The sequence below is a fragment of the Patella vulgata genome, chromosome 3, assembly GCF_932274485.2.
Source record: "Patella vulgata chromosome 3, xgPatVulg1.2, whole genome shotgun sequence".
Lineage (NCBI taxonomy): Eukaryota > Metazoa > Mollusca > Gastropoda > Patellidae > Patella > Patella vulgata.
Genome location: NC_065881.2, coordinates 4,379,432 through 4,400,675, shown reverse-complemented (window position 1 = coordinate 4,400,675; position 21,244 = coordinate 4,379,432).

Sequence of the window (21,244 nt, the reverse complement as noted above, 5' to 3'; positions counted from 1 at the left end):
TAATAGCAATCAAAGTTTCAAGGAGATATAACTAGTTTAATGCTTACTCATAATAAACAATGTAAACAATAAAATAAGAACAATGCATAATAAGATAAGAACAATGTAAAAAATACGATAAGAACAATGCATAATAAGATAAGAGCAATGCATACTACGATAAGAACAATTTATAACTTCTAACAAACAATGTAAACAATACGATAAGAACAATTTATAACTTATAACAAAAAATGTAAACAATACGATAAGAATAATTTATAAATCATAATAAACAATGTAAACAATACAATAAGAACAATTTATAAAACATAATAAACAATGTAAACAATACGATAAGAACAATGTATAACTTATAATAAACAGTGTAAACAATACGATAAGAACAATTTATAACTTATAATAAATAATGTAAACAATACGATAAGAACAATTTATAACTTCTAACAATGTAAACAATATGATAAGAACAATTTGTAACTTATAACAAACAATGTAAACAATACGATAAGAACAGTTTATAAATCATAATAAACAATGTAAACAATACAATAAGAACAATTTATAAAAAAATAATAAACAATGTAAACAATACGATAAGAACAATTTATAACTTATAACAAACAGTGTAAACAATACGATAAGAACAATTTATAACTTATAATAAACAACGTAAACAATACAAGAACAATTCATAATAAGATAAAATCAATTTATAACTTATAACAAACAATGAAACATACTTATGACTTATAACAAATTAATAGCAATCTATAACTTATAATAAATATTGGTTATAATAAATATTGGTTATAATAAATATTGGTTATAATAAATAATATAAACAATATATCAGAAAAAAATATCATATCTTATAATATAAGATGAATATTGTTTATAATAAGATAAGAACAATGTATAACTTATGATAACAAATTAATAGTGACCGAGGGTTCAAGGACATTCTGCTCTGTATCAATGAGACAACAAGAATTTATAATTCATAATAAATAATGTAAACAATACGTCCAGAACAGTTCATAGCCCATAATCATGTAAACAATATAATCAGAACAATTTAAAACCCAAAATAATGTAAAATGATTAATTTATTATTCATAATAAAAAATGAAAACAATACGATAAAAACAATTTATAACTTGTAATACAAATATAAACAATACGATAAGAACAATTTATAACTTGTAATACAAATATAAAGAATACGATAAAAACAATTTATAACTTAAAATAAATAAGATTAATTATATAAGATAAACAATGTAAACAATACTATATAAACAATTTATAACTTAAAATAAATAAGATAAACTATATAAGATAGCAATTGGTTATAATTAGATAAGAACAATTTATAACTTGGAATACAAAATATAAAAACTTTGTAACTTGGAATACAAAATATAAAAAATACGATAAAAACAATTTGTACTCGTGCGAAGCACAGGCAGACCTTTTTGAGGAAGACGAGTGGCTACCAGACTTAGAAGAAAATCCTGAAATTTCTTCTGTAGAACAGTTCCTCCAAGATCTTGAATAACCGCAAGAAAGATCAATTACAGAAGCGGACCAACCTATCCATCACCACATTAAAGTCCACCGTGGACTCATATTTAAAGAAGCTAGAGATATATTTAAAGATGAAAAATGTGATTTAAAGAGAGACGCTTTTACATTTGAAATTGCTTTACCAAATTGTGAATCAGAAATAGCAGAAGACGGTGGTGGTGTATTGAGGGATTTTCTCGTTGAATTTTGGAATTCCTTTTTCGAGGAATGTGCTTTAGGGAGAAATTCAAAAGTGCCAATACTTCGACACGACTACTTGGAAAACGATTGGAAATCCATCGCATCAATTCTGGTTTTTTTGATGGCACCAATAGAATTATTTTCCAATCCAGTTGTCCAGGGCATTTATTTCATGCCGCACCTCGTTAGTCCTTCACGCTTTCTACACAGCATATTACGCAGAGCACTGTGTTTGATATGCGAATTGGGATATCACGTGACTTAACATATACGGAAACGAGGCAGAGATCAACTCGGTACACTGTAAGCCAACACACTATAAGATATTTACAGGGGGGTTGAGATGGCCCAGTGGTCTAGAGTGCCGCGCCTTTATCTTTCGCTGGCCTGTCACTTCTGGCTTGCGGTTGTGGTTTCGATCCCAGGCGTGAGCGTATGTGGCTTGGAAACAGGGGCGCCTTCTCAACCTCGTGGGTTTACTCCGGGTACTCCGGTTTCCTCACACAGGAAAGACCCCTGCGCGTGCGCTAAAATAACAAAAAAATAATGAAAATAAGACAATTTGTCTGCGATTACAACAAAGGTGGAAGAAGACGTTAAACACTAAGAACAACAAGATATTTACATTGTCTGCGATATCACCTCGGTGGACGCGGACGTAAATAAAGTTATTTCACACACACATGATATTTACCACACATTATTGAGGCAATCAATGTATTAATGTAATATTGTAATTGTATGCTGCTCCTGGGGGAGGGGGAGGGGGAGGGGGGGCGTTTTTATGCAATAAACTTAAACTTACTTACTTACTTACTTACTTACATGGTAAACTATAAGAAATTCGCTGGACGACCGTGCCTGCAATAAAATCATGTGATTGATATGGCTAATCCGAGCCTTTGGCAAATAACATAAATTGAAAGTATATAGTCTATATTTAGTAATTAGGTTATTGTCGGACAGCGACGCATTTCTTTCGACAAAATAAGGAGTATTTGTCTTTCTCTAAAGTACGTAATAATGAATGTGCCAGGAAATATATGATAGATTCAAAGAAACATAATTTCCAAAGATGTATAACACGAATAAATGGAATTTCGTATTAAGACCCGTATTTTGACATTTTAAACCCTCGCCACCGCCCCCACACCCTCTCTCTAAATTTTAATACAGGCTAATTAACTTTAATCAATTTAAAAAAGTATAATCATTGTGCCCTACAAATAATGAATATACATGTAGTCTACTTAAAGAAAGGAATGAGTATACATGAACGTGCTTTTCACTGATATGTAACATGATATCTGGAATATCATATTATGCCCCGTATTTTGACATTACATACGCCCCCCCCCCCTCTCCGTAATCATTGGAATATAGTTGAGTACCACCCAAGTTTGATCGTGTTTTCAAGGTAAGTAAAATTCTTATAGTGTGCCAGGTTGATTTTCTCTTATCGTGTGCTGGCTTACAGTGTGCCTGGTTAATCTCGGCCTCGCTTCCGTATATGTTAATATATCACGTGATATCTACATTTACAATCATAGTTAGTGCTCTGCGTAAGAATCTATGAAGAAAGCGTGAAGGACAAATGAGATGTGGCAGAGCGCAATTGTAAAATGTAATGAGAGAAATGTAAAATGTAGACACGTCAAAAACAGCCTTTTCCAATAAGACATTTGTCATTGGACACATTACATTTGACGTTTTACATTTAACTTTGGCTTTAGAGGTATTTTGACTTTATCATTACTGGTATTAGGACTTTGTACACTGCACTTTTTACATATAATCAATGTAAAAGACATTTTAGCAGAGCCTTTAATATTGGCAGCTAAACCCTTCCATAGCAATTAGCTTATTTATGTGTCATCGCTTATAAGCTTCGTGAAGGTGGGACGCTGCCCACGGACGACCACATTAAGTATCGTATTGATGTTTTGTTTATTTAAGAAAAGTTTCAATATAATGCCACCATGTTCACTTAGATAATTTGTATACCAATTCATTCTAAGATTATTGAAATTAGTGATTATCTTACAGCCCCGCCGCCTTGTCAAACTTTTTCGAATTTGCTGTGAAACACGTGGTAAATGTTAGATACAATAAGATAAGAACAATTTATAACACGTGGTAAATACAAGATACAATAAGATACGAACAATTGACAACACGTGGTAAATACTAGATACAATAAGATAAGAACAAGTTATCACACGTGGTAAATACTAGATACAATAAGATAAGAACAATCTGTAACACATGGTAAATACTAGATACAATAAGATAAGAACAATCTGTAACACATGGTAAATACTAGATACAAAAAGATAAGAACAAGTTATCACACGTGGTAAATACTAGATACAATAAGATAAGAACAATCTGTAACACGTAGTAAATACTAGATACAATAAAATAAGAACAGTTTTGCAACACGTGGTAAATACTACATACAATAAGATAAGAACAATGTTTAACACGTGGTAAATACTAGATACAATAAGATAAGAAATATTGATATATAGATAATTTGCCGAGTTGTCTTTTACTTTATCGACGAGTGCAATCTGATTAAAATACATATCTATATTTAATTTCGTTTTTTCTTACAAGTCAAACGAAATTTTTAAATAAAAAACCCGAAACGATTTGTGTTGTAATCAGGATGCGACGAGTGTTGATATTTTTTGATATAAAAAAAGACAAGTAGAAGATTTTATTTATCACCCAACCCTTTCTTACACGCACAAATAAATCAAATTGTTGTAAGGCGATATCTCTCCTATATACAACTGGCGGTAGTTTTTCTTTGATGTGCGTAGAAGTTACACCTCAAATCAACCTGTCATGACGTCATCCTACGTTGATATATCCGGTTCATATCAACCTGCAATGACTTCATTTCAGGTTGATATATTCGGTTCATGTCAACCGCTGATGACGTTGAAGATCGAAATAATACAAAGAACACAGAAATCATTTTTTATTCTTTTGACAATTAAAAAGTTTTGATACAGTTTGTAGCATTCAGCACCGAAATAGACGGCGTACTTATCGGCATCTGTCGATCGGTTTTCCATGTCTAAAATATCTTTCAGAATTTTTTTTTCGTCCACATTTTCTCCACATACTCCAAGACTTATAGCCCAAGAGTTTTAAGGTACAGCCAACTTAACACAGTCGGCCAAATCCTTCTCTGAACATGCGGAAAACACCCAAGGATCACTTTTGATCCAAAGTTTCTTCAGCCTTTTCATAGATCCTCGTAGGAATTTGCAATCACATCTATTTCATTGTCGATCTGTTGGCTTAAAAGGATTGATTATCAGTCCTTCACGTTTAAGGGGAGCTTTCGCTCGTGCTCCTTCCTTCCTTCGAAGGAGTCATTAAAGACTCCTGCAAATTTTCTTAATCGCTCTCCTGAATATTGAGATAAATAAACTACTTTCAGTTTTTGTTTACTCTTAAACTGCATATATTCAAGGTATCAGGAGCTTTTTATGGCTCCCGCACAATTTTATAAACATAAAGGACTGGTAACGTATTGCTATCCATTTTGTTTTTGCTTTCAATTCAATTGAATCTACAGTTAATACAAAATGGCGATAAACAATAACATGCACATACATTCAAGTGATTACTTCGGTAATTTTCGTTATTTGGCGGAAACTATCGAGCAATTATCCAATCAGTGTTGACTTTTAATGGAAGAGTCCATTAAATTTAAGAATGATTAAAACTATGCCGTTGTATATGTCGTATATAAACCTTCTGTCATCTGGACTGATATGTATGGTTTAATGGTCGAGAGCGAGACATTAAGTAATATATTGATACTGCACGAGGACTTTAGCCGAGTGTTGTGTCAATATATTACGCAATGTCTTTAGCTCAAGACCACTAAACAACTTAAAATACAGACACTATCCCGCACGTGCTTTTCAATGAAATACGTCACGCGATAATGTACGATTGGTAAGTTGCCCGTAAATTATTGGAAATACTGGTACGCCAACATCAAAGGATGACGTCACATCTGTATTAATAGATAAACATTAATTTAAATCAAATAATGGACGCATGATAAATAGGATTAACTATTTATGAAATTAAGAACACAGTGTCAACAGTGGAGAGACTACTGTATCAGCATCACAAAAAATTCGAAACCTTTTATTTTATTGTCCGAGAAAAATAGCCAACACTTGTCTAGTCTAGTGTGCACGTATGAGTGTTCTCAAATGTTCTACTAGTTGTGGAATATCAGACATGATTATAAGGGCCAGTGGCAGGACAACAAAGATCAACCCACAATAACCAATAGTAGCTGAACTGGGTCTCTCATCTTTCTGACTGACTTTCTTTCTAATAACAGAAGACATTTTACTTTTGTCGAGGGTTAATTCCTTGTGGATGCTGGTGACAGCTTCCTCGCTCATTGCAGATTCAGATGTGACCACCACAACCTGTTGACATACCTGCGATCTTAAAACTCCGTCAGATCCTACCACAGCTACCCCAGGTGGTGATGGTTGAAGGTCAAAGTCAGCGGTCTGTGTACATGGCATCACTAATGTGGTGGTTGGGGAACATGGCTCCACTACTGTGGTGGTTGGGGAACATGGCTCTACTATAGTGGTGGTTGGGAAACATGGCTCCACTACTGTGGTGGTTGGGGAACATGGCTCCAATCCTGTGGTGGTTACAGTACTTGTTTCAAAAACTGTAATAATAATAAATAATATGTCCAGTTATAACGCTCTAAATCCATAAAATGTGTTCATGGCGCATAATACAATGGTGACTAATAATATGATTCAGTTGTCAAGACAGATTTAATTTGATTGAGAGATGGATGTCTGTGGAGTTTTAGCCGTAGATTATAATTGCACTTTGTAGATACTACGACTTACAAAGAACAACCCCCAAACATCTTTAACTTACACTAAGGAACACAATGTTTTGTTTTTTCTATTGTATTTACCTAACTAGATGGAACGTAAAATTGTAAACAAGTACTTTGGAGCACTTACATCCAGACAATAATAGGCGCAGGACAATACTGGGAAATCGATCCTGGCTTAAATAGACAACCAGATCCTCTTTCATCCAGACTATTCTCCAGACCTAGCACTTCACCCTGACTTTTTCCTCTCCCCACAACCCAAATCGGCACTCCGGGATCGCCGATTTAGGGAGCTTGACGGTTTTCTGACGGGTTAACTATATCGGAGAGACGGTCAAACAAGTGCATTTATGACAAGGGGGATTATGTTGAAAAATAAGTATAAGATATACATATAGATTTCACATTACTTACGTGGGGAAGGGGAGGTGTACCCATATTACTTAGAGGGGAAGAGGGAGCACCTCTTGTATACTTACATATAGACTTTCTACAGTAGATGGTACCGGGTTGTCTTACATTCTCATTCGTCCAAATCCAATCAACATTTGAAGCCTGTACAAGTTTTGCATTATTCCAATGGGTGTCGTTAAAACTGTAATAATATTATATAGATAAAATATAAAAACTAACATGGGCTGTAACAATGAAATGAAATGAAAAGAAATGGGGGGGGGTACCTCCTGCTGTTCTACTCCAATTGGGCTAATGAACAACTAGAGGCTGTACCATATCGAAACTCCGCCATGCAACACTGACAAGGGGAAACCACACCGGACAAGCCTCGAAAAATCAAACCTGGGATCTTCAGGATTACAAACCTTCGCCCTGTGTTCTCTATCATAGAACTTTAGCCGACTTTTCAACTTACTCAATATTGTTCCAACCTTCTTCCTCTTCTTCTGAACATTTCCAGGTTGTATCAGTTCTAACACCATTACTCAAGCCAACATTGATGCCACGCACCCCTTCCTTATTATTACACCTGATTGCTACCAGTTTGGTAATGCTTGGTATGCTGATGGGTGACGGATTATACCATACGTTATCATAACCATGTGTATATCGAACACCATCCGCGTAGAATTCCAGTAGACCATAGCAATATGCATTTCCCGTTATTTGTGGATCAACTGCATAAATAAAAATAGACTACATACAAAAGACCAGAAGGGATTATTGGATTTACAAACATGGGAATAAAGTTTATCTTAAAATGGATCCGTTAATGTGAGCTAATCGAACACGCCATAAATAAATTATTTAGAAATCACTGGAATATACAGGGGATACCCACACTTGAGGGGTTTTTTTTCGCATTTCACCACCTCACCACGATCTATAGAATTTTTGTGAGGTCGTAAGCGTTTAGTTAGGTCTTCGTTATGTGTGAAGGTGATTTTGCCATCAGCAGTCAAGACTGAATATATGGAAGTGAAACTGTCACATTAAGAAACATAATCCATATGAATACTGGTTTTCAGGTGTTTCAAGAAAAGTTAATCATCTAATTAAATTGGTGAACAAATAAAATCCCTGATGACACAGGGTGTTCGGGATAAAGTAAAGCATCAAGAAAAGTTAAGCATCTTATTAGATTGGTGAACAAATAAAATCCCTGATGACACCAGGTGTTCCGGATAAAGTAAGCACATCTCAACCAACTTGTCTGAATGTATTCGGGCGTTAAACATATCATATAGCAAGGTACATGTATTGTACTGTTTAGCTTATATCATATCAACATATGGCGTGCTTCTTCCATCCGCGCATAATTTCCCTCATTGCATACTGCATGGCGTATGTCTGTCCTCATTAACTCAGTCGGATCAGAACAGTAGGACGTTAAACCCCATTTTATTTAATATCATTTCCGTTGCTTTCTGAAACATCTGGTGTCGCGTCATATTTGAAGAGTTCACATGGCATACAATTCTGCTTTTGTACACATACCTATCGTGCTATTGATGGCTTTTCTACAATAGATGGCGCCCGCACCAGTACTGCCTGCAGTCGTCCAAATCCAAAACGGTAGCAGCTTAGCATATCTCCAGGCCGTGTCGTTAAAGCTGCAATAACGTTATTGATACAAGACGAATATGGTTCAATTATATTTCAATAATTCGCTTGTGCGCAGGGGTCTCTCGACGTGGGAGGAAGCCAGAGAACCCAGAGAAACCCCACGTATAACCGGTGAAACGAAACCACACCAGCTGACCCAATGACAGACCTTATGATACCAGGCGCACGCTCTAACCATTCGGCTAAACAAGCCCCCCCCCCCCCCCCAGGATGCAAAGTATCAGTATGTCCATAATGTGAAATTTACATAGAAATGAGAGAGAGAGAGAGGGGGGGGGGGGGTCTTTAGCTGCGGGGGGAAAGACAATAACAAACACGAACATTTCTGAAAATTGATATGTTAAAAAAACAATATTGTTACTAATAAGTCGCAAAGATTAATGGATATGGAATAAATCATAACCATATCTTATGCTATTAATCAAAACTAGGTAATACGCTGATTTATTATATTGTTTTTATACATATCATATGTAGCAAGGGTGCCACAAATCGCAAAATGTTAAATGTATTGAGTGATGTTTTCCACATTACATTCTAATTATTATATATGACTTTTTTTATATATGTTTTTTTTTTAGATATTTTGACATTATCATTAACAGTAGTAGGACTTTATACAATTTACTTTTTTACATTTAATTACGGTAAAATTAATTTTATCAGAGCATTTACTATTGGCAGCGATGCTCTTCCATCCAAATTTGTTCAATATAAATATAAAAGATAATCAATTTTGTCGATGACGTAAGATAAACAATGGGGATAATTTTTTATGTGCTTGTAACAAATCAAGTCATATTACCTATAAATATATACTAATAAATGTGTTAATAATGTGAACAATAATACATATATGTTCCATGAGTTATTGTACAACAAAAAATAAATCTCTATTAATTTCAATTTCACATTTTATTAATACCGCTTTAAAGATACATTTTGTAAGATTCAAATAAGGATCTGGCCAGTCTTAGTGAACGAGTTCGAAAATAGATAATGCAAAATGAAAATATTCAAATTGCTCCATTGCTAGCAAAGCTATTAGAGAGAGAGAGAGAGAGAGAGAGAGAGAGAGAGATGGGTTTTAACGTCCACTCGACACAAACTAGGTCATTTCGGGATTAACATATGGTTTAACTTTATTTCAACAATTCGCTTGCGCATAGGGGTCTTTAGCAGTGGGAGGAAACCGGAGGACCCGGGGAAAACCCACGAGGTTGGACAGGCGACCCTACTCCTTGTCACGTACAACCGGGGATTCGAAACCACGCCAGTCGACTCAATGGCAGACTTTATGATACAGCGCGCACACGCTAACCATTCAGCCCCCCCCCACCCTCCAAAGCTATTAGCGTTTGAGGGTTTGACAATATGTGTGCATTAATTGCAACCACTGCACTGGTTGTTCGATGCTTAGCCTCACTTCACCATTTTTGAATTAAATCAAAACATGGCTGAAACGTTCTAATTATTTAATATCGCAGATATCAGATGCCATCGAGAGATGGTTATGGTCCGGATATGTTAATTAATGTCTAATTAATAATTTAGATAATGTCTAATTAATAATTCAGGCCACAAGAAACTGCAAAAGGCAGATTTAGCGCTTGCATAATGTATTTTTAAGTTTTATATTCTTCAAAATAAGTAGGGGATATTGAAATGCAAATACCTATGCAGATTGCGATATGATAAATAGTCATGGACATTTGACATGCTTTGAGTGTACGTTCACAGATGAAGAACTTATCGCCTCAACAGAACCATTGAGCTGCAAATGCGACACGCAATAGCTCCATAAACGTGGGAGGGGTTCATTGTCAAATCTGACACTTCAAGGAAGGGTTGATGAAAACTGCCGCGTGATGGTTTATATATCCATGTTTGCTTTCCTATCGGTTCTTGCATAAGATTTACTGTTTAGCGTATCTTTGCTTTAGTGGGTTACGTTCAATTTAATCGGGAGACGTGTTCGTCGACGTCGACGTCAACTGACAACCGACAACACTGCAAGAATTGACCGTGGCACTGCAAGATGAGTGGGTTAGATTGACCCAAATCGTGGTTGGACGGTTGATTAGGAGCATGCCACGACGAATTGCTGAATGTCTGAGGATTGGTGGAGCAATTACTCATTATTAAGACAAAAATCAAAAACGTCCATTTTCACTTTTGAAGGTGTATCTCTTTGCGAGTGAAATAAGGCCGTCAGATAAGAAGCCAATCAGCTAATTCGTTACGCGAGAGCTTGTTCCTTTTATTCTGATTTTTTAAGTAGATCGAGGCATTTGTCATCTAAGCTTCAACTACAAGGATACTTGCGCACTAAACTTATTAAAACCTTTAAAATAAAAAGTTTTATGGCCGTCATATTGATTTGATTGGTAAATATAACGTGTCTCTCTCGGCTATTATTCTAGATATATTTAATTGACACGTATACTATTACTCTCTCCCTGATAATGTCTACTACATCGTTAACACAGTTCATCGCGTGCACTTTGCATACCGATAGTTCATTGGCCAATCACGCTATTTTACCGACATTTCGCCTAATAGTTTGGATGCAGCTATGGCGGGTGTGGCGCCAGGCAGGGTAAGCTTACTCTTCCGGACACCTGTTACCACTGTTTGTCGTGTATGTTGTACACGAGGAGCAGTCCATTTGCTGATTACACTATTTTGCTTTAATACACTATTTTGCCTATAACGTTTTTTAGGACTTCGAATTCTGTCTTATGGTTTGGATTGTTCGTACTTGGTTTTATTTGTTTTCTGTCTATGTTCTATGTGTATGCAATTGGCCTGTTATTAACATACACTGGTTACCTGTAATAAAAACAGCAGTGCATTTCCGCAGTTTTGTATTGTTTCTGAATATCCCCTACGTTTTTTTGAAGAGTATAGATCAAACTATATTTTATAATTATATGCCTACTAGTTTCGTTTTTCTTTAAATCACTACTGTACATAATATTTTAAATTATCCGTATGTATGTAAACACATATTTTTATGGTTTTTCTTTAAATCAATACTCTACATAATAGTATGTTATTTTGTAACTATTGGTTCCAGACCTACTTACTGCAATAAAATGTTTATTTATTATTTATAATCGCCATATAAGTGAAGACAAATGAACATTCCTGACAAGCCCCGAAACAATTGGTAATTTGTATATTCAGTAACTACAACATATTAACAATTGGTAATTTGTATTCTCAGTAACTACAGTCCCTAAACAGTTGTTAATTTGTATTCTACATTTCCTTATTGATAATGCCATATTTGAGGTTGGGGATCAGATAATGCAACAAACCATTTATATAAATACGAATTCGACTTTCAAGACCATAAAAGAAAAACAGATTACAAAGTAGCTAAAAGTCTAAACTATACCTTCCGATACATTGATGACATAACACCTATATTCAACAAATATAAAAGTGAAATATATCCTCCTGAACTAATATTAAATAAAGAAAATTCCGGTACTATAAATGCATCTGTTCTTGACCTTAACATCAATATAACTAACAATAAATTTAATGTCGTTATTTTCGACAAAACGGACAAATTTGGTTTTGAAGTAGTAAAATACCCGTCAATCTATAGTAACATACCAGATACCACGCTATATAATGTTTTCTTTTCACAGCCATTACGATTTTTGACAATATGTAACGATAAAGAACTATTTCTCTCCCGAATAAAATCTCTTTACTTTAAATGCACTGCCAAAGGCGCTACACAATTACGCATTTTAAATGAAATTTCAAAACTTCCATTACTTCAACATACCAAGTTTGACATTTCTTGTAAGTATATAACCGACTACATACTGGATAATAATGATCCAATTTAAATTTTATTTTAGATTTTCTGCAGTTACCTAACCCTGTCTGAATTACCTCCCTTAATGTTATCCCTTTATAAATACACTTACATAGTACGATTTCTTCAACATACCGGTTTTGAATTTCTTGTGTGGGGTATTATATTAATATATTATTATGTATTGTACAATTACATAACTTAATAATTCCGATTAGTCGCTAGAACTTGTGGTTTTTAAGCTTTTATCGTTATTTTATCTGGATTATCGCCCTTATTATTGTGATTTTTTTTATCACCTTCTAAGATATGACGTCATTCTCAGTCAGCAGACGGTTGTCCCTCGAGACAGTCTACATTTCCTACTTGCTTCTTTGTATTCAGTTATGTTTTTGTTTTTTGTGACTATGGAACATGTACCCTATATGTATTAAATACTGAAGCGTTTCTTTATTGAATTTAAGAGTTTAGACTACTTTTTTTATACATTTCACCGATGTGGTTACTTGTATAGTTGAATTTTACTACATATGCTTACATTCGTATTTCGTGTAGCATATAGCAGATCATGACTCATGCTGGCATTACACAATGGGTTTTTTGGGTTGTATTCCTCATTGTTTTCAAATTTGAGTGAAGTCGGTGTCACTACAGACCCGGGACTGTACAGCGCAGTGGACGCTTACGGCTAGCCCCCGGATCCATTCACTTTTTTTTAATTGTCTGTATGTTTGTGTTTTCCTGCGTATGATGTCCTGTCCGTGTATTTGTTTTTGTGTAAATTGTGTGTGGTGCAGTCCCCCTGCACTTACTATTAGTAACTACAGCCCCTAAACAATTGGTAATTTGTGTTGTCAGTAACTACAACATGTCAACAATTGGTAATTTGTATTCTCAGGAACTACAACATGTTAATAATTAGTATAAATACAAACGTATGGTGGCTGATTGGTATCACGTCGTGATGTCGTCCTTCATAAGGCGACAATCCGACACTACGAAAACCCGACATTTTAACCCAACACTACGACAACCCGACATTTTAACCCGACTACACGACATTTTCACCCGACGCCACGACATTAAAAATGTCGTTATGTTGCGTAAAATGTCGTATTGTCGGGTTAAAATGTCGTGAGCACGTAAAAGACCCCCAGACAGTTGAAATTCAATATAAGAGCAGGCAGCAGCGGCGCTATCCGGGCAAAGTTTCCCTCACAGTACACTTTATAGCGTATGCCCGTCTTCATTAGCCCAGTCGGGGCAGGACGAAATGAAATGGAATGGAGTTAAACGTCATTTCATTCAATTTTCCTACTTTTCTGCACCAATCGGGCTATTGAAAATAGCCGTACGCTATGCAGAGTGCTAAGACGGAAATTGTCAATGTACCGTGGCATTTCTTCAACGAAATTCAACTGTGGAGGATTCTTTTATGTGCACGCCAATGTGTACACAGGAGCTTGTTTTTTGTCCCATCTACGCAACTAGACACTGTACTTTGCCAGAACATTTGTCCTGCACTACCGACAGGGAAAAACCGCGCTGCAAAATCCCGGCGAACTTTATAATCATGGTCTTGGCCGATAACCCGACATCACGACATCACGATACCACGACAACCCGAAAAATGTCGTGATGTCGGGTTGTCGCTTTATGACGGGCGACACCACGAAATCATGACATGATACCAATCAACCACCATACAAACGAGCTGATAACGTCAGATTGTTGGGTCTAGGATAAAACCATGGCATATTTCAACTTACGTGACAGTGTTCCAACCGTTTTCCTCTTCATCGGAACATTTCCAGCTTGTATCAGTTTTAATCCCGTTACTCAAGACAGCGCTGATGCCATTCCAATCATTGGCATTGGTACATTTGATTGCTATCAGTTGTGTACTACCAGGTATATTGATAGGTGACACAGCTTCCCATCTGTTATCATTACCATGTATATATTGAACACCATCCGCGTAGAATTCCATCGCCTCATCACAATTAGCATTTCCAGTAATAACTGGATGCACTACATACACAAAATAGAGAGAGCGTTAGGTTGAACGCCACTCGAAACAAACGAGGTTGTACAGGTGACCCTACTTCGTGGTATACAAGCTGGGAATCGAAACCACGTTACGCCCCCCACCCTATTAATACAATATATTTCCTTATAAGAAAGAGAGTCTGGACTGACTTATAGGAGTCCGTGTAAGAGCATTAACTGGACTCCCAATTCAAAGCATCAGTGTAAGGAAAGGTAGTTACAACTTTGTTAAACCAAACACTATGAAAGTTGGTATATCTACTACCAATCTGACGAATGATTTTTTTTATTACTGATTTGTTGGCTCATTTGAAGGACTAGACACACATCCCTTATGAATGGGATTGAGATTTGATAAGATCTCGAAGGCTTGAACCCGGGATGCGTTGGATGTATTCTTATCACCATCTACATCCCAAGGCGGGGGCTTCTGATTCGAACCCATGTCAAATGAAGTGGAGTTTAACATCCTACTTTCTTTCACCAACTGGGGTCATTAGAATGGATAAGCGTGCAGAACATCACATAAAGTAGGACGTAAACCCCCGTTCTATTTCCTTACAAAAATGGACATAAATTCTACACGTGCCTCGCTAGGTGACACAGCAAACTTAGTATCGGTGTATCGTTTAACCCAAACTATAAAACTCTTGTACATGATATTTAAAACAAGGAATATAAACTAAATATATATATATAATTAAACTTACAGATCTCAGTACAAACACAGCTCTGTACAACAAATAATATGACGACAATGGCTACCGTGTACTTAACCCAAAATGTCATTTCAGTTATCAACTAAATATGAAAATAAATACAACACATTGATAATAAGATTAATTATATTACAATAATAGGGGCAACATTTTTGAATTAACATAATATTTCTAATTCATTTACCCCCGGGATGTATTTTCCAGGATCGAAACCGGAAAATTGTTTGGCGTGGACTACATGAAAATACCTTGATCAGGCGTTAGATTAACGCGTCTCTTTCAAAAAATAAAATTTAATATAGATATTATATTCATAGCAAAACATGTTCTAAAAATGTGCATTAATGACACCTACTCCTAGATCATGTAACTTTTGCTGTATTTCTATTCATTATTTGATTCCTTATACCAATTTCCAACATGATTAATATACATGTACGTATTACCTACCTATGTATTACTTAATAAATGCAGGAGGACCGCACCATACACAAACAATAAAACAAGACCAACCTATATGGACAGGACACAACTTAAAAACATATCTTATTCAATAAAGTATCCACAGTTTCTAATTTACTCATGTTAAACTATTGAGAGAGCCCCAACTATTGTCAGTTTAGGTCTTGTCTGGTCTGTTATAGCCAGTTAAAGTATGATCAATATACTAATTAATGATATAATCACATACTAATTAATATTCATAAGTCAGCCAGTGATATAAATTTTCCAATCAATAACGCCATACATTAAACTAGGATGCATATTGTGCTGCTCTGCGTCATGCCAAAGCATATGTTGCAACTTAGTCAACTTGATATTGGCAAGTCAGCTAGCCACCGTGACCCCCCACTAAGAAAGAGAAAGAAATAATATTTTATTTATATGAATTCCAATTAAGAACTTCGAATAATGGAATGATTTGAAAATGCCACACAGTGTGCTATGAGGATATCTATTGAATTCCAGCGTTTAAAGGTTATTTTTAGTGCATGCCTAGGTGCACACGATACCTCGGTTATCATCCCATCGGAACGACTACGCGCTGCTCCTAGTCAGGTCTTCTCCTCTGCCAACACCGGGATCGAACCCTGCACCTTTTGGTTTGTAAGCCAGTGCCTTACTTATGGAGCCACTGTGGCTTTATAGTGTAATAGAACGAGCCCAGTCGGGGCAAAACAGTAAGAACAAGGCATATAGTCATTTCAGTGCATCAGCATATCATGTCTACTGCACGACACCAGACACTACTTATACCTGTATAATAACAATAAATAATGATAATACATGAATATAATTGTAAATATCAAAGCGTTATGGTTTTCTAGTTTTGTAGGTGAAAATATATTTATATATATTCAAACATATTTATATATACGGTGTCTGGTGTTTTGATGATGTCAATGTTAGGTACTAGCACAGAAATATTATCACTATTTTGTGCGTCGGTCGGGTCTATTTCAGATATACACAATCAATTCTGTTGATGTTTTTAGCGTTGGGATTGACTAATAGTTAATGTGTTTCAGTTCTAAAATATTTTAAACTTTGACGCAAATTTAGAAAGTAGCCAAATTCTGGCTGGGATTACTGAGCAAAATGGCCATTCACTGTATACGTGCGGAAAAAAAAGCTAGCCACCAATTAATTTTCGTACGTTAGTTACGTACGAGCGTCTTGTATGATATATCGCTTTTGTACATTATGTTGTTGACTTGAGGCTCTTCCATTACATCTATTACATCCACCCACCCCCAGGCACTTTGTTATGAGACGAAATGAGTTGGAATAAGATAGTGTTGAACGTACTGCTGTGCTAATGGTGACTGGTTGCTATGAGATGCTATTTTTCGATTTCTTGTCTGTGCGGTTAACCCTTTTCATCTTGTAGTTATGGTTTCACCTGCTAATTAGTGTTTAATTGTTAGCTATATATTACTATCTCTCATCCCGTTAACCTCTTATAATTATTAGTTTGATCTGCTAAATTCAAATAATTTCTAATTGTTATCAATACATTACAGTCTTTCATCTTGTTAATCCTTTGTAATTGTTTATCCATATGGAATTTACCTCAACATGCCCACAGTAACTTATTAAATCTGATATGTTCGGATTATCCTATAAAAGTTCAGTTATTGAAACGTTTTGTTAAATTTATTCACACAGTACTTTGTAGCAAGAATCAGGCTACTTTTATATGTGGTCAGTCAGCTTTAAATGGTAGTTTGTCGTCTGCATGTAATAACTTGAATTTAATTTCATATAGATATAATATCAATAAGTACGACATAGGTAAATTGTGTGTCCATACTATACTACAGAAACTAACATCAATCGATAATGTTGATGATGTTACTATGCAAACTGTAAGTGCAATAAATGATATGATTTTATTAAGGGATCAAACGTTTTGTAAAACGGATAAAAACAATTTAAATGAAATTATTCATCACTTGTCCACATATTAGACATTTAACTATGAGAATGTATATTTTTTGTATATTTATTACTTTTCTCATAGTTTTGTAAGTATTTGTGTATTGTGTACTCAATTTAGTACGAAATAAATATATTATTATTATTACTTCTCTCGTCTTGTTAATTCTTAACTAATGATTAATCTGTTACATGGTTTCCAATTGTTAACTATATATTGCACCACATTTTTGTTATATATCTTGTCTACGATATCACCTTAGGTGGAAGTGGACGTAAAACTCCAGACACGAACGAACGAAATGTTATATATCATTATTTGCTTGATAACGATATCTGTATGTGTATCGAAACGTAGCATGTTAATAAAATCAAAAGTAGTATATCCATATAATTGTTTTTAATTTGTGAAATCTACCTCTATACGTCTTATAAGGATTATGTTGAATAAGTTTCCTGCAAAACTGGGACTTTTATACGCCCGAATATATTGCCGCCGTCCCGGTCTGTCCGTCGGTCCATCTGTCAAGAATTTCCGATAATTACTATCAGATGTATGGCCCTTGATCACTTTAAGATTCAAATGTATACACATAGTTCGGGAGCTAGGTGGGTATTGTTCAACAAGGAAGGTGCGGAAGGTCTGGGATGCTAGTGGTGTATGGCTGGGTTAGGCGACCCCAGAAACCAAATTCTTAAATTGAGCCAGTGGTGGGTGTGGTAGGAGGAGTCACCCATATTACCCCCCCCCCCCAAAAAAAAATCGTTTATTCAACATTGAAGGCGCAATTTCCACTTCAGTGGCATTTGATAAAGGAATGTGTCCTGAATTAGGAAATATAACTTAAGAATGGAATTTCTGGTGGAAAGGCCACTTAAGAAGAGGTCAAAGTCATCAATTAGCAATTTTACGATTTTACGTTGAACTATTTTTATGTTATCTTATGATCTATTCCAGGTATGTTACACAGAACTACATGGACATGTTTTACATTGCTAGGAACACAAATATGAGATATAAATTAATGAAATTTTAGAAACAAGTATGATTAATGCTGGTTTGCACCAAATGATCCCTAATTCGGAAATGTAATTACCATGCAAGGTGCGACATTGGAACAAGGAGTAAAATGTAGGGATTGATCATAGGATTCACAAACACAAACATAAGAATTAATATTTTGGTGGTAAATGAAATTAAGAACACAAGACCAATGCCAATAAAAAATTCAGTGACAAACAGTAAAATACGGACGGAATGCTAAGTTTCCTCTTGATCTCTGATAGTAACAGTGATATTTTAATTACCGCCCACTGCCGTCATTCTAATAGTCATTTGAAATATAGATCTATGTCATGTTATTGCATACATCAATCAAGACCCAATCAACCAGAACTTAACTTAGGAGAGGCAAATGTTTCATCAGAGCAAGTAATGACGAAGTCATCATCAGAAGTATCCTGATCAGATTCCCCAATGTCCTCTTCATCCAATGACTCCCGTAGTTCAGGACCATTAAACCATAACATGATTTCATACCGCCCTTCTCTCAACTCCCAACCATCATCTTCTGGCGATGGGTGCTGGTTAATTCCTTATTTGTCAGCGCTTTCCGACATCTTTGCTACAAAGGATGTCCCTTTAAATTTGTAGTGAGGTTCATGCTATCATCTATGCCTTTTATTGTCTCCAGAAGATTTTTATATCTTGCCTTTCACCCATTACGTCGTCTCAAGCACGATGTGGCGATGCCTGCTGATTGAGGAAATTGCTTGTACCTTAGCTCTAAACATCTGCGTGGTGACTGATGCTATCGGCGCTTGTTGATCCTCATCTACTAGTATTCCTCTAGTCATCGCCGAAAATGCCCTCTGAGCCGTCTTTTAGAAGATGAGCAAATGGACGAACCTTTCATTTTCTGTGAAAAGCTGACGCGTAGTATGGCCCAATGAAAGCGTGGAACCCTGGCAAAGCATCGCGGATTGTTTGTCCAATGGCACGACTGTTGGTGGTGATATTTTTTGATGATATTCCAAAATCCATCCAGATGTGTCCATTCTCCTCCACCATTGCTTAAAATTAGATGGTCACCTCTAGATGGATTTGGAATATCATCAGTATCAGCTTTTTACAGAAAAGGAAAGTTTCGGTCATATGCACAGCTTGTAAAAGACACTGTGGCTAGAGAAAAATCTCCCCACTTAACAGGCATCGCAACACCGTGTTTGAGAAGACGTAATGGGTCTAAGGCAAGATGTAAAAAAATCTTCTGAAGAATCGGTTGTAGCATGATTCCTTTCTGCGAATCAGAGGTGCCACTGCAGGTCAAAGAGGCATGTTTGGTCGCAAAGATGCGCGGAAGCGCTAACAAATCAGGAATTAACCAGCAACCATCATCGTCAGAAGATGATTGTTTGGAGTTAAATGACTATTAGAATGAAGGAAGTGGGTGGAAATTAATGTATCACTGTTACTCTCAGGGATCATGTATAAACGTAGAATTCCGGCCGTATTTTTCTGCCTGTCACTGATTGTTTATGGGCACAATTCATGTACAACCAAAATATTAATTCTTAAGTTTGTGTTTGTGGATCCTATGTCATACTTATAGCTATAATTCCATTAATTTTATATTTGAGACTATGTCATACTTATAGCTATAATTCCATTAATTTTATATTTGAGACTATGTCATACGTAAAGCTATAATTCCATTAAATTTTATATCTTATACATTTGCTCCTAGCAGTATAAAACATGTCCATGTAGTTTTGTGGAACATACCTGGAATAGATCACGAGATAACGGAAAAATTGCTAATTGGTGACCTTTGACCTCTTCTTAAGTGGCCTTTTTCTTAAGTTATATTTCCTAATCCAAGGCACATTCCTCTATTAAATGCCACTGAAGTGAAAAATGCACCATCCATCTTGAATAAACTAAAGTTGGGGGGTACTATGGGTGACCCCCCCCCCCCACTACCACACCCACCACTTGTGCAACTTAAGAATTGGGTTTCTGGGATCTCCTTACCCAGCCATACACCACTAGCATCTCAAACCTTCCACATCTTCCATGTTGATCAAATCCCTCCGGACTAACAGTGTTTTAGCTTATGAGAGGACGCAGTCTATCGATTTTCAACGAATCCCGATAATTACTGCAAAAAGTAATGGCCCCTTGTGTCTTGTGAACACTCTAGATAGCAAAGTTATCAGTTTGATATTTATTCACAATGCAAAAGAGTATGAGACGAATAAGCTACTGAGCGCCATGGAAAACGCATCACTTTTTTCCCAAATATTTTATTACTAGGTGGTTTTGTATGTATAATATTATGCAATACTATGAACTATTGTTTCACACAATGCTCCCAAACGCAAAAAATATCGGCCCGTGTGCACAAAAAAAATTGCACGAGATGCACATGGAAA